We start from the raw sequence: 25,357 nt of genomic DNA on the forward strand, positions 1-25,357 counted from the left end.
TTGGCTGGCCTCCAGTGGTGTTTCCCAGGGCTCAGTGTTCCTCAATGGCTGAGTGGCCGATCCTGTTTAATATGCATTCTCTGGACAAGGGAATTGAGTGTACATGCAGTAAGTTTGCAAATTACACCAAGCTGGCTGGGTATACTGATCTGCTGGAGGACAGGAAGGCTCTGCAGAGGAATGTGGACAAATTACCTGTGTGGTCCAAGGCCAAAGGAGTGAGGTTCAACAAGGCCAAGTGCCAGGACTTGTCCTTTATTACAACCCCTGCAGTGCTACAGGCTGGGGCAGAGTGGCTGAAAAGCTGCCTGCAGGAAAAGCACCTAGGGGTGCTGGTCAATGCCAGCTGAACCTGAGCCAGCTGTGCCCAGGTGGCCAAGAAGGCCTGGGGCATGCTGGCCATGTGCCAGCAATAGTGGGGCAGCAGGAGCAGGGCAGTGAGCGTCCCCCTGTGCTGGGCACTGATAAAGCCACACCTTAAATCCTGTGTCAGGTTCTGGCAATTCAATTCAATTCAATTAATTCAATTCAATTCAATTCAATTCAATTCAATTCAATTCAATTCAATTCAATTCAATTCAATTCAATTCAATTCAATTCAATTCAATTCAATTCAATTCAATTCAATTCAATTCAATTCAATTCAATTCAATTCAATTCAATTCAATTCCATTCCATTCCATTCCATTCCATTCCGGAAGGACATTGAGGGGCTGGAGCATGTCCAGAGAAGGGAACAGAGCTGGAGAAGGGTCTGGAGCACAAGTCAAATGCAGAGCAGCTGAGGGAGCTGTGGATGTTCAGCCTGGAGAAAAGGAGGCTCGGGCCCTGTTGAGGGTTAGGTGTCTTTTTTTTTGGCTTGGTTTGGTTTGGGTTTTTTTTTTTTGTTTTGTTTTGTCCTTCTGGTCTGCCCATGAAATTTTTACCCATTAGCTGCGGAGACAACCTAACTGTGGGTATTTAGTGGGTGATTGATAAAGGACAAAGAGTGGCCAGGCCCAGGGGGGGAAGGGGGCAGGAAAGGAGGGTGGGGACAGTTTTTGGCTGGCTTTTCTTAGGCTTTGGGGAGAGACATTCGTTTGCTGGGTCTTGGAGCTGCTGCGGTCAGGAGAGGGGAATTTTCGCCATCACCCAGACAGAGTTGCTGCTTCTTCTCCTTCTTCCCTCTTCGTTGGTGGCCTTGCACCCCCTGTCCTGCTGAGACATGTGGCAGTGCCAGGCACCGTCACAGAGCTGCTGATCCACCTCAGCCACCAGCCCAGGATCTCTGCTCATCCCTGCTGTTCCAGCTGACAGTTCCTCAGAGCCCCGCAAGAGCACCGGGACTGCCCACCCGAGGGGGGTTTGTGAAACAAAGCCTCTCCTCCATCCCATCTCAGCCGAGAAGGCTGTCCCGGAGCCCCTGGTTCTGTTTTCTTGTTGATGCTGTAGTTATTGTTGTTTGTTTGCCTGGTTATACTAGTCATGAACTGTTATTCCTATCCCCAGATCTCTGCCTAAAGGCCCCTTGATTTCAAAATTATAATAATTCAGAGGGAGGGGGTTTACATTCTTTCATCCCAAGGGAGGCTCCTGCTCTCCCTAGCAGACACCTGTCTTCTAGAACCAAGACAAATTTTGGCGCCCAACATGGGGCACTGAGAGAAAAAGGGCAAAAAAAGAATAACAGTTCTTAAATAACCTAACTTTTGCGTGCTGGATTTAGAAACCTTGTTAGGTAGAACCATGTTGTTTAGCTTACCCAGGTTCGTGGGCCATGTGGTCACGGCTATATTTCTCCCATTTGCTGCACCTTACTTAAATATGGGTCCTATAACTAAGGCTACTGTGGCTATTATCCAGTTTGTTTTGTGGGTTGATAAGGTGAAGAATTCATTTTAACATCCTCTGGATGGCGGGCTCATGGATTCAGAGCTGTCACACACTAACTGGATGGTTTTCGGGTTACTTTAATAATGGTACCTACTGGGAGAAAAAGACAGCTGGGGAAATTTTCTCCCAACCTTTCACCCAGTTCCTTGGGCCTACCCCACCAGTTTTCGAAGGGTTAAAATCTTCTCTGAATGCTAATGACATGTTACAGTGGCTGGTGGTACTGATAGGCCTGTTCTACTTAGCCTTCAGAGACAAAAGGAAAGAGACCGGAGATGCTACTCCAGAACCTGGCACAGCCCCAGAGACAGAGAGTGCTGCCCCAGAGCCTGGCACAGCCCCAGAGACAGGGGGTGCTGCCCCAGAGCCTGGCACAGCGCCAGAGACAGGGAGTGCTGCTCCAGAGCCTGCCCCTGTCCCACAGCCCACCTCAGAAATGAACTACCCAGACTGAGTGGGGGTTCTGGTGAAGGAGATAAGAGAGATGAGCCAGAAGATAGAGTGCATTTCCTCAGCTGCTGGGAAACCCTCTCCCTGCCTTGAAGAGGGAGAGTCTGATGGTGCAGCAGTGGAACGCACAGACGTTACAACTGTCCAGGTTCCAGCTGAACCACAAGGACAGTCACAGCCAGCAGCTGTTGCCCCTTTAGAAACGAGGAAGTCTAAGATGAAATCACAGCACCCTGCTGATAAGAAAGGAGGGCCCTCACAACCCACAGGGGAGCTGGAAGTTGAAATCATTACTGAGTCTCTGACATATGACAGTCTCCGTAATTTGCAAAAAGACATTGTGAGGCGGGGGCGTGAGCCTTATACCACCTGGTTACTTCGGGTCTGGGACCTTATGGGTACAGGCGTGCAGCTGAATGGTGGTGAGGCAAGGAATGTGGGACCCTTGACCCAGGACTCAGGTGTGAATCAGGTATTCGTCAGGGAGCCAGGGCCCCTTTCCCTCTGGGAGCAGCTTTTGATGAGTGTAAGAGAGAGGTTTGTCCACAGAGAGAGAACGGAAGAGCACTATCATAGAAGGGAATGGAAAACCATTGAGGAAGAGATCCAACAGCTGAGAGAAGTGGCGATATTAGAGGTCCTTTTTGGAAGGGGTGGACAGCATGATAATGACCCCGACAAAGTCAGGTGCACTGGGCAGATGTTGTGGAGTCTGGCAAATCTAGGGCCACGTGAATACACCACCTATATTGCAACAATTAATGCCGATAACAGCCGAGAGACGGTAGGTTCTGTCGCCACCAGGCTTAGACATTTCGACAGTATGGTCCATGGCCCACAGCAGGCTAAGATTTCTGCTGTGATTAAGGAACTCAAAGAGGAGATGAGGGAAATGAGGGAAGAGATGAGGAAGAGCAGTTCCCATATAGCACCAGTGCGGGTCACAAGCCCAAAACTCCAAGCCCAGCATCCCCCAGCTAGAGAGAGAGGGTACACCTCATGAACTGAGCTGTGGTTCTTTCTACGTGACCATGGGGAAGACATGGGAAAGTGGGATGGGAAACCCACTTCTGCCCTGGCAGCACGAGTGCGTCAACTCAGGCAGGGAACCAGTAACCAGAAAGGTTCCACTAAAGTGAAGGTAGCCTCAACCTCCCGTGACGAAACTGCCAGATATTACAGAAAAGAGGATGATCCCCTTGAAGGAACCTCTAGCATGTATGCCCAGGGAGGAGAGGATGACCAGTGCTAGAGGGGCCCTGCCTCTAGCCAGGAAGAGGCATGGGAAAACCGGGTCTTTTGGACAGTGTGGATCCGATGGCCTGGCACATCAGAGCCACAAAAATACGAAGCTTTAGTTGATACTGGTGCACAGTGTACCCTAATGCCATCAGGACATGTGGGGGCAGAACCTGTTTCCATTGCTGGGGTGACGGGGGGATCGCAGCAGTTGACTCTGTTGGAAGCTGAGGTGAGCCTGACTGGGAGAGAGTGGCAGAAACATCCCATTGCGACTGGCCCAGAGGCCCCGTGTGTTCTGGGCATAGACTTCCTTCGGAATGGCTATTACAAAGACCCAAAGGGACTCAGGTGGGCTTTTGGAATAGCTGCTGTGGAGGCAGAGGACATTAAGCAATTGAACACCTTGCCTGGACTATCAGAGAACCCATCTGCAGTAGAGCTCCTGAAGGTGGAAGAACAGCGAGTGCCAATTGCCACCTCGACGGTGCACCGCCGGCAGTATCGGACAAATCGAGATGCTGTGATCCCCATCCACAAGATGATCTGAGAACTGGAGAGCCAAGGAGTGGTCAGCAAAACCCACTCACCCTTCAACAGCCCCATCTGGCCTGTGCGCAAGTCTGACAGAGAATGGAGACTGACTGTGGACTATCGTGCATTGAATGAAGTGACTCCACCGCTGAGCGCTGCCGTGCCGGACATGCTGGAGCTCCAGTACGAGCTGGAGTCCAAGGCAGTGAAGTGGTACGCCACTATTGACATTGCCAATGCATTTTTCTCCATTCCCCTGGCAGCAGAATGCAGGCCTCAGTTTGCCTTCACGTGGAGGGGAGTGCAGTACACCTGGAACCGACTGCCCCAGGGGTGGAAGCACAGCCCCACCATCTGCCATGGACTGATCCAGGCTGCCCTGGAAAAGGGTGAGGCTCCAGAACATCTGCAGTACATTGACGACATCATTGTGTGGGGGAACACAGCAGTGGAAGTATTTGAGAAAGGAGAAAAGATCATCCAGATTCTGCTAAAAGCCAGCTTTGCCATCAAGAAGAACAAAGTCAAAGGACCTGCTCGAGAGATCCAGTTCCTGAGAGTAAAGTGGCAAGATGGATGGCATCAGATTCCCACTAAGGTTGTCAATAAGATCACTGCAATGTCTCCACCCACCAGCAAGAAGGAAACACAAGCTTTCCTAGGTGCCATAGGTTTTTGGAGGATGCACATTCCTGAGTACAGATCGTGAGCCCTCTCTACCTGGTTACCCAAAAAAAGAATGATTTCCACTGGGCCCTGAACAGCAACAAGCCTTTGCTCAGATCAAACAGGAGATTGCTCATGCAGTAGCCCTTGGCCCAGTCAGAACAGGACCAGACGTGAAGAACGTGCTCTACTCTGCAGCCGGGAACAATGGCTTGTCCTGGAGCCTTTGGCAGAAAGTGCCTGGGGAGACTCGAGGCCGACCACTGGGATTCTGGAGCAGAAGCTACAGAGGGTCCGAAGCCAACTACATTCCCACTGAGAAGGAAATCTTAGCTGCCTATGAAGGAGTTCAGGCCTCCTCAGAAGTGATTGGCACAGAAGCACAACTCCTCCTGGCACCACGACTACCAGTGCTGGGGTGGATGTTTAAAGGAAAGGTTCCTGCTACCCACCACGGCACCGACGCTACATGGAGCAAGTGGATCGCCCTCATCATGCAGCACGCCCGTATTGGAAACCCAAATCGCCCTGGGATTTTGGAGATAATTACAAACTGACCAGAAGGAGAAAACTTTGGTCTCACTGATGAAGAAGAGCAGGAACAAGTGACACGGGCTGAAGAAGCTCCACCGTACAACCAACTGCCAGCAGAAGAAACACGCTACGCTCTGTTCACTGATGGTTCCTGTCGCATCGTAGGGATGAACCGGAAGTAGAAAGCAGCCGTATGGAGCCCCACACGACAGGTCGCAGAGGCCACTGAAGGAGAAGGTGGATCAAGCCAACTTGCTGAACTCAAAGCTGTTCAACTAGCCCTGGACATTGCTGAAAGAGAGAAGTGGCCAAAGCTCTACCTCTACACTGATTCATGGATGGTGGCCAATGCTCTGTGGGGATGGCTGGAAAAGGTGGAAAAGGGCCAACTGGCAACGCAGAGGAAAGCCAGTCTGGGCTGCTGATGAGTGGAAAGACATCGCCACCAGGGTAGAGAAACTGTCTGTGAGGGTCCGTCATGTAGATGCCCATGTCCCCAAGAGTAGGGCTAATGAAGAGCACTGAAACAATGAGCAGGTGGATCAGGCTGCGAAGATAGAGGTGTCAAAGATAGACTTAGTTTGGCAACACAAGGGAGAGTTGTTCCTGGCTCGATGGGCCCATGACGCCTCAGGTCATCAGGGTAGAGATGCCACCTATAAGTGGGCACGAGACTGAGGGGTGGATCTAACCATGGACAGTATTTCCCAGGTTATCCATGACTGTGAGACGTGTGCCACGATCAAGCAGGCCAAGCAGTTGAAGCCCCTCTGGTACAGTGGGCGTTGGTCCAAATATAAGTATGGGGAAGCCTGGCAGATCGACTACATCACACTGCCCCAAACCCGCCAAGGCAAGCGCTATGTGCTCACGATGGTAGAAGCCACCACTGGATGGTTGGAAACCTACCCTGTGCCTCATGCCACTGCCCGGAACACCATCCTGGGACTTGAAAAGCAGGTCCTTTGGAGGCATGGCACCCCTGAGAGGATTGAGTCAGACAATGGGACTCATTTCAAGAACAGATTTATAAACACCTGGGCTAGGGAACATGGCATTGAGTGGGTGTACCATATCCCCTACCATGCACCCGCTGCTGGAAAAGTTGAACGGTGCAATGGCCTGCTTAAAACCAGCCTGAAGGCACTGGGCGGGGGAACTTTCAAGAACTGAGAGATTAATTTAGCAAAAGCCACATGGTTGGTGAACACCCAAGGTTCCACTAACCGAGCAGGCCCTGCCCAATCTGAGCCCTTTAGAACGACAGATGGAGATAAGGTTCCAGTGGTACATATGAGAGGTATGCTGGGAAAAACTGTTTGAGTAAATTCTGCCTCCAGCAAAGACAATCCCATCCTTGGGGTTATCTTTGCTCAGGGACCAGGTTGCATTTGGTGGGAGATGCAAAAGGATGAAGAGACCCGGTGCATACCCCAAGGGGACCTGGTTTTAGGGTGAGCTACCCATAACACTGTGCTTGTATCTGTATCTGCATGTACATATGTATATAGTTAAAGTAGTATGTGTTCCTGTATAATTTAAAGGTTTAATATCTTATGTAACATTTTGGTATGGGAAAAAATTCGGGGTGGATAGTGTTGAGGGTTAGGTCTCTTTTTTTTTTTTTTTTTTTTTTGGGTTTTTTTTTTTTTTTTTTGTTTTGTTTTGTTTTGTTTTGTTTTGTTTTGTCCTTCTGGTCTGCCCATGAAATTTTTACCCATTAGCTGCGGAGACAACCTAACTGTGGGTATTTAGTGGGTGATTGATAAAGGACAAAGAGTGGCCGGGCCCAGGGGGGGAAGGGGGCAGGAAAGGAGGGTGGGGACAGTTTTTGGCTGGCTTTTCTTAGGCTTTGGGGAGAGACATTCGTTTGCTGGGTCGTGGAGCTGCTGCGGTCGGGAGAGGGGAATTTTCGCCATCACCCAGACAGAGTTGCTGCTTCTTCTCCTTCTTCCCTCTTCGTTGGTGGCCTTGCACCCCCTGTCCTGCTGAGACATGTGGCAGTGCCAGGCACCGTCACAGAGCTGCTGATCCACCTCAGCCACCAGCCCAGGATCTCTGCTCATCCCTGCTGTTCCAGCTGAGTGTTTCTCAGAGTCCTGCAGGAGCACCGGGACTGCCCGCCCGAGGGGGTTTGTGAAAACAAAGCCTCTCCTCCATCCCTTCCCGTCTCAGCCGAGACCCTGGTTCTGTTTTCTTGTTAATGCTGTAGTTATTGTTGTTTGTTTGCCTGGTTATACTAGTAAAGAACTGTTATTCCTATCCCCAGATCTCTGCCTAAAGGCCCCTTGATTTCAAAATTATAGTAATTCGGAGGGAGGGGGTTTACATTCTTTCATCCCAAGAGAAGCTCCTGCTCTCCCTAGCAGACCCTGTCTTCTAGAACCAAGACAGGCCCTTATTGCTTTCTACATCTACCTGGAAAGAGGCTCTTGTGAGCTGGGGGTTGGGCTATTCTCCCAGGCAATTAGTAAAAAGACAAGAGAAATTAGTGTCAAGTTATGCTGGAGAAGGTTTAGATTGGGTATTAGGAAAGATTTCTTCAACCTTAACAATTCTGTGATTCTATGACTCTAAGTCCAACAAAAATCAAATGCATATGAAGTTGTGTAGTAAAAGGAAGTGAAAATTGTCTTGGTATTTCCATAATTCAAATTATTAATCTGTCAATTACAGATGCTGCTAGTAGCAATATAGTTACAATAAATAAAACAGGAAATTGGAAAAAATGTATTAGTAAACCAGAAAAACAGAGGAAAAAGTTTTATAAAGAACCAAGTTTTTGTTTTTGAGTCAAGGGCAAATGTAAAGAAAAGTAATATTTGATACTGACAAATAGAGAGAAACCTTAAAAAAAGTGAGGGATTTTTTTTTTTGCCCTAGACCTAGAAGGTCATGTTGTCATCTGCAAAACAAGAAGGGCAAGGAAGGAGGCAAACTAACTCCACGTGCCTCTCTGAGGTAATGTTAGGTATGAAAGCAGGTATGATCACAATATAGTTCTCCTTTTTCCCGTGGAGATCCTGTTACCCTTTTGTGTTGGAGGTCCAGATGTGGCAAGCATATGAAGTTCTGGAACTGTCTTCTACTGCTGATGTTATCGTTAGTCATCTCTGGTCCCTAACAAATATGTTACATAGAAAATTCTTGTTTATCCTATTTTTACATCTGTTCATGCTGATGGCTTCCTGTACTGTGTCTGCTTATATATTGTGACAGTGGATGTGGATAGGATCTGGATAGGTACATTCAGATGTATCTATCTCCTTTTCTTATGTTCCTCTAATTTATATACCTATATTTCCGTCTTCAATAAAACATCAACCAGCAGCTACAAATGTGTCAAGAGGTATAAGAGATATGTATTCACTTATCGCTTGTATAAGTAGATAAATCACAGTAATGCAAAATATGACCCAGCACAGCTACCTATCTAAATTTTCAGGTCAGAAACAGACTACTGTGAAATTGCAGTGATAGCAGTGAAATGCTGATTTTTGAAAAATAGCTATTGATGATGATAAACAGTGGATATAAGACTTTTATAGCGTTCTGCTGTGGAAGACACCTTTATTTTGAAATTAAAATTAAAAAATGCAATTAATAAATCAACATAAAAAATTATATTCTTGTTGTCATACTAGTTTTAACAAGGTTGAATCATATCAAGTTCAGGAAGTATCTTTAATAAGAATATTTTGTTTGCTTAATCACCTTTCATCAAAAAGCACTTCTGGACAGCATGACCTACTAACAGTGAATTACAGCTCTAGAGTTTCAGTTTCAGAATTGAACCATCAACTGGCTGCAATGCCAAATAAAAATCAAACATTGTTTGTGTATGACTTTTTTAAACTATGCTGAAGGTACAGCTTCCTCTGTAGATTTGCACACTGAAAACAAAAGCAACACAGGAAAAAGAGACGTTACCCTGGGGGCACTGTTACAGTGAGATATTTTAGAGTAATAGGAAAAACAGCTCTTCAGAACATCTAAGTTCTGTTCAAAAGGAAAGTAAATCGTTAATGATTGGTTGTATACCCTGTGAGGAAGTGTTTGGGGATAAAGCAGCTACACAAGCTAATAGTGAACAGATGTATGGAATTTCTCTTTTGATAGCTGGCTGCTTAAAGAAGGTAAAAACTACTTTTTCTGCAACAACTTCAGAATGCATGAAGCTATATTTTTGTTTTGCTGGTTTTCTGAATCCATTTATTGTATCACTTAAGTCTATCAGTATCCACTTCAGAAACATGAAAGAAATCAATGTTAGTTCCCTCAGAGTTAGCATTTTATTTGGAGCAGTAGTGCATTTTGAAGTGAATCTCTCAATCATTTCCAGTTACTGAGAGTTGTTTCCATTCACAGAACTTTGGTGTGCCTGAAGTAATTTCTTAAAGAAACCCCTGAAACTGCAAACCTCATTCCAGGTGTGCACCAGATGTGTTCCAGTGTTTCACTGCCATTTGAGGGTTTGAATGTTTTTTTGGACAATATTGCTGCACTTATATGGCGTGCTATACTAGGAGACCAGACTAAATGTGTCTGAGGAAAAGGCCCTGAGCTGTAAATAATGTAGTTGTTGGGGCAGGAACCAGCTGCTTCAACATACAGATCTCCTTCAATTTCACTGAAGTAAAATAAACATAACACAGACACACCAGGATTACTCAAGACAGTTCTATGTAACCAAACAAATCAGGAAGTGAGATATAGATTGAGGTACAGTTAAAATTTCTGCCATTAGTAACATCCCAAGTATTCTGGCATCGGGGTAATAATATGTCTGGGATGGCCAGATTCACTACTTGTAATTGCAAAATGAGTTTGAAGATCCCAAAACAGAAATATATGAATGGAATAAAGTCTAAGTGAGTGTCTGAAGAATATATTTTATATGTTAGGATCACTACCTTATAGGTGGCAAAAATATTTACTCTATGATAAATTCACTGCTACATTTTAGATACTATTTCAGTTTTAGGGTAGTGGCCACAGAGATTGGAAGACTTTACACCAGCAAAACCTTAGTATAATGGGTGACTCTGCATCCTGGCAATGAACAACACCTGCCTAAAGTTGGTATTTTTAGGAGTGAGCGCATATTTGGGCTGTTTCAATAGTTAGGATTGGCCCTTTAGTCATCCAGAATCAGATGTATTTACATTTTGTGAAGTGGATCAGGGCCTCCTGAAATGAGAACTGAGACCACCAATGCCATTATATTCAAATGGGAAGCAGTTGTCAGATGGTAACAATTTTGACAACTGCCAATAAATATGAAAAGATTGCTGTGTGCTAAAGGGTCAATCCTCTGATATTATTAATCTTTTGAGCCATCATGTCTCAGAAGTAGCTTCATTGTAGCTTTAATAATATTAGTTCTGCACCAAGCTAAAGATCTTTTTTTTTGTTAGCTGAGATCATATACATTTTCAGGACTTAATTTTCAGTATGAATAGGTTTTTTTGTTTTGTTTTTTCAGAAAACAGGCTTAAGTACATCTAGGAAGGGAAAAGTGTCATGAAAAAAAATAGATTCTTTTCCTAAAATCAAGAATAATGCTGAAACCCAACTGAATGTCTTTTAAGGTTTAACTTCCTGAAGCTGTTGACTGAGCTGCTCCTTTAAAGGAGGCTGGACAACTAATTGTTGAGTAGTACACTGAAAGTCTTCTCCTATACCAATACCAATTAGGTCTGCTTAGAGTACACCCCATATTATTTTAATAATTTTAAATTCTAAAATTTTAGAATTTTTAATCCAGTCAAGCTTTTTTGTGTATGCAGGAATGTACTTTTGCCAGTAAGACTTCAAATCTTGCTCATGATCCTGAATGACAAATTCACAGTTATTATTTAATCATGAGGGTTGTAAATATTCTGTTCTTTGCTAGAGTGATTTTGTTTCATTAGCATATATAAAAAATAAAGCATAATAGGCAATGTTGCATAGTATGATCTCACCTTACTGTTAGAAGGTTCTGAGAATTTCTGGGAGCTGATGAGATGTGAATCAGTGAATGAGTGAGGAAACAGCATCAGATTCCTTTTTGTGATTGGAGCTTCAGTGATGGTAACTTTTCCCAGTTGACTTAGTAGCTTGCATACTAGATTGAAGGGATTTTTCTTAGACATTGGTCTTCAAAGGCTAGTGCCTGAACAAGTATCACCATATTAGTCACAATTTTATTTAGATGCTAGCAAACTAAACAAACTGTGGATTCAAAGATGAAAGAAAATGCCTAATTTAGGAAGTCTGAAAACAAGAAAGTAAGAGAAGAGACTGAAATATTCTATGTTTGCACATTATAGCAAAGTAATCCCCCAGTATTCTAACTGCATAAATACTGCAAGCTTGCTGTACTATTTTAGTATTTGCCACTCCTACCACAGACTGTCACTAAGACAACTGAGAAAGATTTGCTGTCTTCATCAAGGCCATTTTTGTATACCATTATGATGTGGGCAGTAAGGCAGACAAACAGGAGAGATTTTAGGCTTTTATTTAAAGTAATTTCTTGGCTTAGTAAGAACTGAGTATAAAACAGTTAAAATTTTACAGGGTTCCTTACACATCTGATGCAGAAAGCTATGAAATCAGATTAAATATCCAGAAGTCATGCACAGATGAAAGTATTAATTATAGCAATTTTTGTATCTGTGCCACTCGAAAATACGGTTAGCTTATGTTAGTAACATTTTTTTACATGAAGGTTCATTACTTTGATGGCAGCAGAGACAGACTGTAATGCCAGGTATGTAACAGCATGTCATTCTGACTCAGATTACAACTTGTATTGTTTCCATTAAAAATAATCTGGTTTTGTGTGCCTAAAATTTAATATTTCCATTTGAACCAGAGGTGGACATATTTTACAATGTAGGTATTATAGAGTCCATCATTTTAATGTATACAAAAGTAGCTAGGAGGTTTTATCTAGTGTTTTTTAGAACCAATGCTGGAAACTTTATTATTATCAATTTAAAAAGTTCATTACCTGCTAGGTTTCTGATTTCAGAAATCTTGCTGTGTTTAAAAATTAAGGCCTGTGTTGTATTTTTAGAGAACAGTGCTGACCAGCAGTGGTAATGTGCTAATGTTGGATTGAACTAAACCTGCAATACAATAATGTAAAAGCATTTTTATGATTTTTGTGAAGATTTGTCTAGTTCTAAGGTAAAGTTTCACTTTAAAAAAGTTTAAGTAATTTACAGATTATGCTCCAACAGTATTCTGGAAAATGATTTAGTATTCAAATCATCCTAGATGATGTAGTGTGAACTTATACACCATCTTAAACACTCAGCATAGTCTAAGCACTTAAACTGTTTTATGATGGCATAAGTGCTTAAATTGCCTAAAATCCTCAGAGTAGTATATGGTTTTAAGGCACATTAAGTCCTCTCGTACCATAATTGCCTAAACCACCTCAGATTTTTCAAATGACATAAACTTACAAATCATCTTAAATAATATTTGGGGTGGCATAAGGGCTTTAACTACTCTATGGAGGTATAAATGCTGAAATTGCTAGTAGACTACTTTGACAAATGTTTGCTTTTGAATTTATGTAACATCTTAGAAACTGCTTGGTAATGAAGAGAATACTAAGGATCTAATCCTGATGATGATATGCTGTGCCATAGCTAGAAATTCTTTAGTCATATTGCAGGATGCTGTAGACTTGCTGAAGTGCATCCCTAAAAAAACATCTCTAGAACTGTGCATTGTAACTCTGGCATCTGCCTTTTACTGCAGCAGCCAGTCTTTGCTGAACAGCCCAAATCAAATAAGGCCATGATGCTTGGCCACTTTAGTTTCACTTGCTGTAAGACCACTTTGCATTCCTGTATGAAGGGAAGGAAACTTGCCTGTGTACACAGAACCTACAGGTCATCACAGAGTTGAGTAGAGGTTTGTGGCAAATAAAGAAAGAAGAAAGAGAGATCTACCTTTACACAAGATGCCAGGTAGGCTACCCATTTTCTGTTAGCTGGTATGAGTCGTAAGTGGTTCCATGGCTCCTCAGAATGCAGCTGCTGTGGATGTAACTGCCAATCCTCCCTTGGCAGCACTCTGAGACTGCTCTTGTGTTCTGTCCTTGCAAGGAGCTGTGCACTAAGTGAAAAAAAACCCTGATGTCTTCTTTCTATTGTCAGTGTTTCTTCTTGTAACAAAGCCCAGCCTGTCAGACCCAGTCTCTAAGTGTGGATGAAGTTGCACTAATAAAAAAAAAAAAATGTATGTTCTTTACAAGTGTGTGAGGAGAAAGAAATAAGAAGTCAATAGAATATAACACGTTCAATCTGTCTGCAGGGTTTGTTCCACTCCATGATCTTGGGCTCAATGGTGAGCATGTGAATGAGGAATCAGACTTTTCAACCTTAAACAAAGAAAATAAATATCTTTATCAAAGGATTTGGGACTTCATTATTTATCCTTGTTTTGTTACCAAAAGCAAATGATTCTGTACTAAGGGAGATGTCCTTGGTTATGATTGCTGCAGCGCCTCACTACATATTAAATTTCTCTTCCTGCACATATATAACATGGAAGACTTTCTCCAGAAGGAGAGATAAGGATAAGCTTTATTCAGTAAAGCAACAATTCCTGCCATTGTGGATCAGCAAGTATAATCTGAAGGTGATTTTAACTTTAGTGAAAGAAGCCTGAAAATTCATTTGGATTGTAATCTTCTATATGGGGAAGTACCCTTCTAGGCTTTAGTTTTATTGATGGTAAAGCAGGAGCAAAATATCTTGATCATAAAGAGGCACTATTTTTGAGTTCTATTTTGATCATTTAATAAAACATATAGTAATTAAAAGAAGAGTGAAGCTGTGCAAAGACCAGTAAAATTCTGTTCTCCAGAAAAGTGGGTTATTCTAATTGACTGGAGGTACTGGCTTGAGGAAGTAGTGATGCTTAATTGCTCCTCATCAGGAGCAGCTCAGAGAGGTGCTGCAACTCAGAAACACCCAGACTGTACCAGTATCAAATGATCACCTACCCCTGCCAGCTCATTATGAGACAATTTCAGGTTCTGGGGAGTTTAAGGTGAAGTAATGAGATCACATGTAGTTGGCAAAGAGCTGTGTTCCACAGTCTCCCCTATTACTGGTCTGCTGTTTGTGGATTTGAAAGGGGCTTGTATGGTGGGGGAATGTTTGTGTATGTGTATTTTTTCTCTATATACTGGCATTGTTTTTGGAAATTCCTTCCTTTTAAGTCTGAGTTTTCCAATTGGCCTCTTGACAGACCATCTTAGCTACACTGACTTCGTAACAGACAATATAATTCTATCAATACATTATTGTGGATTAATTTGAAGTCTGCTCTAAAACATTATCTGTACCAGATACTTTCAGATACAAAAATGAATGCACCAGTTAGATAACAGTGAATACACCAGATGGTCCTGCTCAGATTTTCCTCATGTATCATTTTACTTTATTAGAAATATTAGAAAAAAATGTGAAAAAACGTATAGCATAATATTTAACACTGGGGAATCAAAGTAACTGACTTTTACTTTCAACAATGGGTGCCAGTACATTAGCAAAAATTTAGGGGAATAAAAAGATATTATTTATACTTTTGGTGAGTGGATGCTATTCAGCCCCTTTCAACTAAATTAAAGAGATTCTGCTTGAATCACTGATTTTCTGCTTGGCTGAAGAAACAAAATAGCTTTAGATTAGGCAAATTTAATTTGTTGAGAATTTTTTACTGAAGGAAATAGTCAGTTTTGGTTGAAATAAACATTTCTTTTTGTCTTGGAGCATTTCTAAAAATAAGAAAATGAAGTGCCACTCTTAAAATCAATCACTGTGTAGTCAGTTCAGGGAGACTACCCTAAATTTAATCCAAGTGAATTTAATGAAAGGAATGTGAAATTTACAAGGGGTGCTTACGTACATTGAGTTTGTAATTAGCCTTCTACAAAAATAATGTTGCAAGTGGTGATATGAATGGTTTAAGCAAGTGAGTGGATTAAAATAACACTGGCTTTAACTCTTGCTAATAACTCAAAATGTCAGGTCAACCAAGAACATTTGGTTTTGAGGGGAAAAGTCTTGTAAACAATGTTTCTTTCCATATGTCAGTAATTTGGATCCCATGCAAACTAATGAGTTTGTAAAAGTGATATAACTCATTTGTTTAAGTATCTGAAAAAGAATTTCTGAACTGATAATTACCTAAAACTGAAGTACTGTTTTGCCTTAACAAAAATGCACTAAAGGTACAATTTTCAGTACAAAAAGTAAACAACAGCTACACAGCAACTGAGGGGCTACTTAGAAGCTGAACTAAGCACCTATGAGAGAGGTAGCAGCATGCGAGCACTCAAGGGAACTCCAGCCTGCAGTACCGGGGGAAGCTCTGTGAGCAGCGAGAGGGAAACTGTCCTTGTTTCAACACCTGTGAACAAGTCCTCTTCTGAGGATGGAGATGTTGCAAGGCCTTGTTCTCTTGCTGTTTGCCTATCTGCAAACATGAGAATAAAATATTCCACTCTGGTTAGCTCTTTAGACTTTGGTGTTTAGGGTGTTTGGGTGTTGCTCCAAATAGTTCACTCACACAGTTCAGAAAAATAATGGGGGAAACCAGAGCATGGCAGGGGCACAGGTGGCTAAAACTTACCGTGTGGTTTTGTTACCCTGCTGACCTTCATTATAAGGCTAAGGAAACAGTGTGCACCCTTAACAGCTACATAACTGAACTCTAGAAAATAAATTGTTATTTGCTGCAACTGTAATTCTTATGAAACTCACCGCTTCTTTGAATTAAAAAAGTTTGAGTGTGGGAGTTGTAATTTCTGTGGAACTTACAAGGAATCCCCCACACAGCCATGAAAGTTAAGTACACTTTTATGAAACTGGTCTCACAATTTAGGGAAGACAGTTCACCCTCAGCAACATAAATTGCATGAGAAGACCCAAAGAACATTTGAGGACATTTCAGTTCAGACTTCAGTATGCAAATTGTCTGAGCATCAGACAGGTTAGATGGGATTAGGTTAGAATGGGGCTTGCTGCCACTGTGACAAAAACTAGTCAAAATTAGAAATGAAGCTGTAGATTTCCTGGATGAGTTTCTGTCAAGATGTTTTTATTTTGGTTTTTTTTTTTTGTAGTGCAGTTTTGTTTTTTTTTTTTCTTTTTTTTTGAGTAGCCATTTAAATTTTCAAATGAATGTGAGCTGTAACATTATGTTTGTTATAAATCAGATGCTGTGATTTGTACTATGGTACAAAGTGTTCTTTCTATTCACCACTACAAGGGAGAAGCAGTATCTGCCAACCAAGGATTAAAAATCTCTATAAACAAATAAATTAATCCTATTGTTTTCACAATATGTTAAGCTGTTGCAGAGAAGCTGACTATTACAGAAATAGTTTTCTTGTTCTGGGGAACATGTCCCCAAGGAGTCATCTGCTCAGCAGGGAATGAAGAGCTTCTCCCAAAGTAGCAAAGCACAAAGAGAAAGGAGCAGCAGGGAAAGCAGACATTTTCCACTGAATTTAAACTGCAATGTCACCAAAATCAGGACCTCTAAGTGCACTGCAGGAACACAGTGCTTATTATTTATGTCCCCAAGATTCATAAGAATCTCTTAAACATAATTAGTATCCCTTTTCTGAAGTCCAGTTCGATCTCCACAGGAGTTTGAAGTGTGTTAATTTTAGATCTGCATGTCTTGCTGTTTTATAAACTTGTCCTCCATATGTTACAACATTCACATTCACGGTATTTTGCTAGTGTCATTTTCCCATTTTCTTTTGAGCTTGATGGTATATTGGGGTTTGCATTTAATAACTAGTTATGTGCTGAGGGGGATTGATGTGGTTTATGTTTCATGAGTTTCAGTGGATTATTAAGGATGAATTCATGTGGGGGTGGATGAGTTCTTCCATCTATATATATATATTTAATTCTTCTTGCTTTAGGGTTCTTTACAGAGTGCAGTTGTAAAACCTGGAAAGAATTCATCACAGCTTCCCTGATGGTGATTTTGGCTCACAGCACCTCTCTGAATTTTCTGTCTCTGCTAGGACATGCAGACCTTAAAATACAGTGCATTCATTTTCATTTCATTTATCTTGTGTTTTCTCAGTTACTTTTTCTGTTTGTCTGTTTTAACTCTTGGTTTTGGTTTTGCTTATTTTAGCAATATTTCTCTTCCCTTTGTATTTTAATGGAACTCTATAGAGAATACTGTTGACACACTAGGAGATCTGCAAGCAATCTCACCTTTACTTCCTGTAGAACTAGGGTGGTTTTGAAGTACATAATAACTGCAGTGACACTAAACAAAGATTTGTAACATTTTTCAGGGACTATATTACTTGTATTGATGACATTGAAGCAGTGAGACCCCCTTCTCTCTATTGTAAAAGAAAACAAGAACACTGTACATGTAACAGGATTCATTAGCATTTAAAATCTTAATGCATTTTAAGTTACACATAATTGACTTTCTAAGGCAAAAAATCTGAGGCATTACTACTTCTGAGGCCTCAGAGAAAACTGCAAGTAGGATTAAGTTAATATTTATGCAAAACCAAGCCCCTTTAGGGTCCTGGGACAAATTTTCAAAGGAACTTCCTTGCTAGCAATAGAAAGGTGCGAGCAGGACATTTGTGCCAGCTTTGTCTAGCAAGCAGGAACACCAACTAAATTGAAGAAGAATCAGCAAGGTGTCACTATGCACCTGCAAGTTGAATATGGAGCCAGGTATCCTGGAGGAATTAGTTTCCTGAATACCAGTACTCACAGAATCTCACCACAGTACTTCAGTGTGCTAAACCAGCAGAGCCATATTACACTGACACATTCATTTTGCTGTACAGACTTTATATGACATGTCAAGAGATGAAGGATTGATACTGCCAACAGCAGACACATTCTTTTACTGCTCACCAGCCCTGAAGTGGAAATTTCTTGCTCCAGCCCTTTTTGTGGTATGTTACCTTAATAGAGCTAGACAGGCTGGGCTGTAGCTTTACCCTTCAAAGACTAATTTCAGCAGATGGATCCCCATGTGGCCAGTGAACCTAGATGAAAATTGTTACTAATAAAGCAAACCCTGTAAAATTCACCCTTTTCCTGTTTCAATACATTGCTATAAGTTCACTTGCCACAACATACACTTAGTGAAATATTGCCACAAGTCAACGCATTACAGCTTATTTTATTATTGAAAGCTCATTGAAAAAAGCTGTTAGACACAATCCAAACCATTACAAAATGCTACTGAATTACTTTCTTATAAACTGGAGCAGGCTCACAGTACATTTTATTGCAGAGGATACAGTAACTCATAAGAGAACCTATCAACAACACTTTCCTTTTACATTAGCATTACTTTCTTAAAAATTATTTTTAATGAGTAGAGAATTGGAGTTTCAAGAAATAAAAGACAAAAACTGTATCCAAAGAAGTATGACAATTAACATACTTGAAGCTTCATAAACAGGAGTCTTCAAGCTATAGGATGTATTTAATAGCATGTTTCTTTTTCTCTAAAGTATAAAATAAAAATGTAGCCCAAAATATTTGGCTCAACAAAACTCAATTGATAAAAAATCACTTTGGATGAGCATATCACTTATATTAAATAAGAAGTTACAGTTATTGCTTTAGTATATCTAATGTGAAATGGTTCACAGTTATAAATGGGATTATCTTCATAGTAATGAATGTTTTCAGCTTCTACAGTCATTTGCTATCTGCTTAAACTTTGATGAATCTTAGGTAATTTTACCTTCAAATGGACAATCTGATTTCTTAAACAGAGAGAACAATATCCCCTTTATGCACTGCCTGCCATGATGAGCTTTTCATAGGCTTCTCTAATTCTTAGTTACTGAATAAAAGGCAAAAAGAATAAATAAAGAAGGTAAAGAAAACACATAAAGGAAAATCTTCAAAAACAGCAATGATAATGAGTACTGTATAGCTGAAGAGTTTTTATTTCTGTAAGAAATTTTGAGCTGATCTGGGATAGAAAGCAAATTCACAATAATGTATTTTGCTTGTTCCCTCCACTGTATTTGCTTTCATGTTTACAATGACTGTATGGCCTACCAGCAACAGTCTGTATTTGCCAACAACAATCATGTAACAGCAACTGGATTATTTCAGTTTTTTCTTATGATTAAATACAAGATGTCTGTGGCACCTTTTTGAGTATGTCACATGATACCTGTATTATTACCTGTATTATATGTATTATTATGGAAAAAATGTAAAATATTCTTCACTGTACTTCTGCAGAAAGTATTCATTCACAACTATGCAATATTGCTGAAATAAAGAGAATGTCTGGGCATGTCTTTCAACACAGATTTCTTCGCTTGTGGTAATGCCATTCACATATAATGAGTAACTAGACTTGATGGACTTTCTCCATGATTACTTCAGCTTTAAGCACTATTGCTGTGAGTCTGTTCAAATCCCTTCCTGTTACACTTCCTTCAAATTCTTTCCCCATTACACTTCTGGTGAGCATTAACATATCACTCTTCGAACCCTTGTATTTCCTTAGTCAGTTACTCTTTCTTAGAACCAGACCAGAAAGGCTTTTTTACAGTTTAATTTATTTACAAGCTAATTTTGATGGAACTTCATGTGCATTCTCAGCATTTCACAGAGGACGGCACTCTTTTGAAGAAAATGGGCTCTAAGCATGATTTATGTTGTATATCCCAGATGTCAGAAGTATGGGGCATACACAAAAACATGAGGGTGTCTAAATCAGCTGATACAGCCTGTACACAAACACTAATGAAATACTGCATTGATGATATGTCTATGCTGACAATTAGTGGGACAAAAAGGTTTGACAGATAGATTAAATGTGCTTCGATTTTAAAACAGTCTCTGTTATACCAAATATAAAAATAACTTTTCAAAACTTTAAAGATTTCAACAATCTTTAATCTCCCCACTGATTATCAAGCAAAGGATTTCTGTGCATATTTACATCTTTTTGCCCAAAATATTAATTACGAGCATTTACTTATGGTTCTTTCATGGCCTTGATTGCAACTTAAAGTATTATAGAAGGAATGTGCAATTCAGTTACTAACTCTTAAGTACCCATGGCTTTTTATCAGTAATATGGAGAGAAAAAATTGTCCTACTAGCCTGATGGTTGATATTAAACACATTTCTGAAACTTTTTCTCTTTTGCTGTTTACATATCAGAGTTTTCATAAATTATGAAAATTCATAAATTATGAAAATTCTTCATGAATTTTTCATTATGTTTGGTTTTTGCATCCCTTGGCTGAGTTTTCAAACCAGTTGAAGTAATGCATGTATATAAATGAAAAATAGCAACATTCAACTTCAGAAATGAAATGTAAGACAATTAAATCTTACTCAAATAAGAAGCTTGTGATGAGAAGGTTTAAGGTTAAGAAGACTTAACCCTAATTAACGCTATTTTTTAAAAACATTTCTAATCTTAGTCTCCCTGGAAGTATCTGTTAAGAGCCTTGAGAATTACCTGATCAAGGAAATTTAATAATCTTCAAATTTAGGTCTCAGTTGTCCTACTTTAAAACTCTGCTTCACTTACAGGAAAGTTGCAGATTTTTTTTATTCTACTTTTATATTTAAAGTATGCCAGGCCTTAAATAAAAATTTGCAAAGGTGAATTCAGCAAATCTTTCCACTTCCTTGGACAATTAGCTAATTTGGTCAAATTAGGCAAGTCTGAAATTAGGAACCAAAAGAAAAAGAATAATCATTCTTCTACTTTTTTGCCTTGACTCTTGGAAACATGTTTTTGTGGGTAAACCACAGTCTCTCAGAAAATGTTGGAGATTAAGGGATAAGTTCCAAAGAAATTTAGTATAAACTTTCTCATAGAAAAATATTAAATCAAGATTTTAAACCTTGAATTATTTATGTTTTCTCAATATCTCTAACTCTTGGATCTCATATTCCTCGCTACTCAATCTCCTTATAATTATATTTATGTATCCTCTAAAAATGATGACTTTTTCATACCATTAGAAAGGATTTTTCATAACTAATAATTTAGGGCTGTTAAACTGTGCCCTGCCACAATTACAGACAGTAAGATTTTTTTAGAGCTCAAAAGCTGAGCTTTTAATTACATTGGTTTAGCAAAATGCCAGCTTTAGAAAATGTCTGGTCTTTAAGCAGACAAGTTATTTTAATGGTCAGAGCTGGGATTCAGTTTTCATTCGTATGACTGGGGAACTTAAGAGACTTATAGAACAACATTTGAAATTCTTCCAGTGTAATTTTATGCTACTATTGTTTCTTTGGATTTAAAGTATTTAGAAATCTTAACAGAAAGGGAGGAATTAGTTCATTATTCCTACAGGTCTGCTGACCTATCAAGCAAATATACCCCTGTATGCACATATATGTACATATATATGTCAAAGAGCTTACTGAACTGGTATAATTTTGAGTTTGCATACATGCATAAAAAGTCCAGCAGACTTAAAAACCTATTTATATCAAAGCATAGTTTGTATTGGTTGCTTCATTTCCAGAGTGAGTGGGCAGTTTATTCCAAATGAACCTCAAGTCTCAGCTAGAACTGCTGTTGAACATTCTGAACTGCCAGTTTAAATTTTACAAACAAGGAAAATACATACTTAGTTAATCTATAAAGATTCCTTATTTTATTGCAATGGCAGAGAAGGTTATTCTAGGATATGTGGTTATCATTAAATAGTCACAATCCTAAGTATCATGGATTCATATTATTCCAATTCAGGGCAACCAGTCCCTTATTCCAAATCTTTTATTGCCAAGATAATGAAAACCATACTAAGTTGGATATGATTGACAAAGAAACTAATCTATAGTTTAAACAGTTTAAATGGCTTTCCTTTTCTTTTGTTTTGCCTTTGCCTCCTGTTTCTAATTTTTATTGATAGATTTCTGTCTGCACTGAGAAATGAAGACACTGTTCACAGAAAAAAATCCACTTGTAACCACTGCCTGTCTTAGTGGTACAGGTTTTCCATTTTCTCTCATGAGATAAAGTGTGAAAGTGACATTATCATGTACTCATATTTTGGAAAATTTGAGAGTCCTAGGGTACCTACAAGAAGTTGTTTTGGTAGATGCTGCTTTGTTAAATAATTGCAGCTGAATTACAACCCTTTAAATTAAAAAAAAAAAAAAAAGAAAGAAAAAAAAGAAAAAAATTCTACTTTTCCCTTCTAACATCACCATGATTTTAATGAGTTTAAGGGCTTAATCAGGAGTTTTTATTATTCAGTGTGGGAGATTGAGGTTCGTTTCTGTAACAGATATGGTGTACTCGGAGCTCTAAGCTGAGACAGCAAATAGACAAGGCTTGTTTGAGACCACAGCTCTCCAATTCTGGACAGATTTCCTTAAAGGACTGTGAAATAAAGAAGGATAAGGAGCATACATTTTGGAGAGTTTGTCCCCAGGATCCCCAGCAGAAATCTTAGTTAAATTAAACTCCTGATTTTGACTCAAATCAGATGCTGCACCAAAATTTTATCTATTTTTTTTTTTTTTGTCTGGATAATTTAGAGTAATTTTCTGTCTGGATAATTAAGAGTATTTTTCATATGCTTATTTCAGGTCTTAACCTAGACAATAAAATGTTAACTGTGTCTAAACAAAGAAACCAGAACTATGGTTCCTTGTTTCAGTATTTATGCAAGGTTATTAAATAGGATAGCTGAAAAAATGCTGGCATTGTCCTTTAACAATTGAATTAAATCAATATCTTTTTTCTGTGCTGGGATGAAGGATAAGCTACTCTGTGATTGTGACTGTTTATGGCGTGCATGATTAAAGTAGAGTTCTTGTCTCAAAAATAACAAAAGGTGGTAATTTATTTAATGATCCACTTTCATTACTGAATCACATGAAAATTATTTCTTAATCACTATTAGACAGTCATTCTGCTAATTAACAATAAAACACATGCTTTTAGATTTGTCAGCACAGAGAATTCTGTCAGATATAGGTGTAACTTACTGAAAAAAATCCTAATTCAGCTTTTATTGTTATGAATATAGTCTAATCCATGGTCTTAGAGTTATGACATGTTTGTACAGCATAACTGGGAAAAATCTTGTGATAAGTCTAAGGCAGGAATACTAGTTAAGTAGGAATGGAATTTGAAATGGGAACTGTGAACTACTGCTGGTAAAACTGAAGTAAAAAACCAGAATGAGGATTTAGGCCTGAACATGTGCAGAAGCATGCAAAGTCAGAGCTATGCCAAGATAATTGCATAGAAGAAAGGACCTCCACACTCTTGAATGGATATAACTACCTGAAACCAGGGAGGAGGGGATCAGTCAGCCAAGTGTACGCTGGCAATTGCCCTTGGTGCAGGGGGGCATTCCAGTTAGCTCCAATCCTGCTTCAAATGTGTGCACCACTGTCGTTTCTGTCCATCCTGTGGAGGTGTCTTGGGAACTTACACTGTCTCAAATGTTAGTAAATACCTCTTTTTAGGCAAACTCAAATCCTGTCCCTCTGGCCTTGCTTCCTTCACATCAAGGCAGAGAAGAAGGAGGCAAAAAAGTATTTGACTCTTTGCAGAGATCAGTGAACATGTTGTCTTTGATCATGGTCACATGTTGCTGACTGCGATGGAATCAGTTTTATGGTATGCTCTAATGTTCTATAAAATAATTAACTAATTAAATCCAATGATATAGCATATTATCCAGTGGGGCAAATACTTTCTGAAGAATCTCAATGCCAAATACCTGAACTCCTCATAACTAAACTTAGATAACTCTTGTATCTCTGAAATACAAAGCCTTGCTTTGTAGATGGACATGCCCTAAAACTTTGTAGAGGTTAAATAAATTTAACTGAGGACAACTGCAGCTGAAGGTTTATTAGTCACCCTACTGAAAATAAAATATGTTTTATCTCACCTTCCCATTAACGTCCCATTAAGATTCAACAGTGCCACTAAAGGAAAAAAAAATACAATAATTTCCTTATTTGTCTGGAAAATTATAAGACTATCAATCAGAATATATGCAAAGAAGGACTAAGTGGCAGAGAGGTTTTTACAAGGTTGACATTATTGAAGAAACCAGTCTGCTGGGTTAGAAAATTTTTTGGTTATTTCATAGTACAATTAGTATATTGGATCTTCTGTTGTACTTGCTGGAACAAAATCAGGTTAATTAATCCATTTTCATCTCAGAAAGATGCCTCAGATGTTTTATTTTTATTTCCCTTTCTATTGTTTTAATATCATCCTTACTGTAGGAAGTTCAAGGCTTGCCTCCTGGATCTGAAAATCTAATTAGCAGCTCAGACTGTAGATTGTTAGTTTAGAATATGAACAATAGGCTGTGAAAGAGCATTGTATGATAGCCAAAAAACAGACAAGAAAGAAAACTCATGAAAACAAGACTGTAGAAGAAAAATATTTGGAACTTTTAGGTAAATAGGTGAGCTGGAGGAACTGTGATAATTCCCAGAGATTTAGAAAAGCATTCCTTTGCAGAAAAAAAAAGACAACCAATCATCTATATTTTGATTAAATATCTTAGATATATTATTCATATGACTTCTAAAAAGTGTATATCTATCTATTTAGAACTTACTATACTAAATAAATTTCTTTAATTTTACTTGTTAATGTAGCCGACAGCCTGGGAAACTACAGTTTTCTAAGTGTCCTATACATTAATTCCTCATAAAGTTCTCTAGAAAAGGAAAGGATATTTCATTTGTATAGCTTGAAATTTTTAACAAATGAGACTATCCCTGGGAGACCACAGACCATTTATGATAGCTAGATTGATTTCTTTCTGTGTTAAAGTCTTGATGATATTTTTCAACACAGTTCATTGCAAGCAGGATTATTCCTCAAATACATACATTCACTAAAGAGGCTTTGGAGGCTGCATTAAAGGGATGAAAATTTGGGTGGCAAGGGAGTAGTAGTGTTTAATATAAAGAAACAGATGTCTTGATATATACAGAATAAAGAAATCCAAGCATGGTACAAGGGCAGTTCCAGTGAAAAGGTGCCCAAACCTGATAGT

Source organism: Poecile atricapillus, chromosome Z (genome assembly GCF_030490865.1).
Source record: "Poecile atricapillus isolate bPoeAtr1 chromosome Z, bPoeAtr1.hap1, whole genome shotgun sequence".
Classification (NCBI taxonomy): domain Eukaryota; kingdom Metazoa; phylum Chordata; class Aves; order Passeriformes; family Paridae; genus Poecile; species Poecile atricapillus.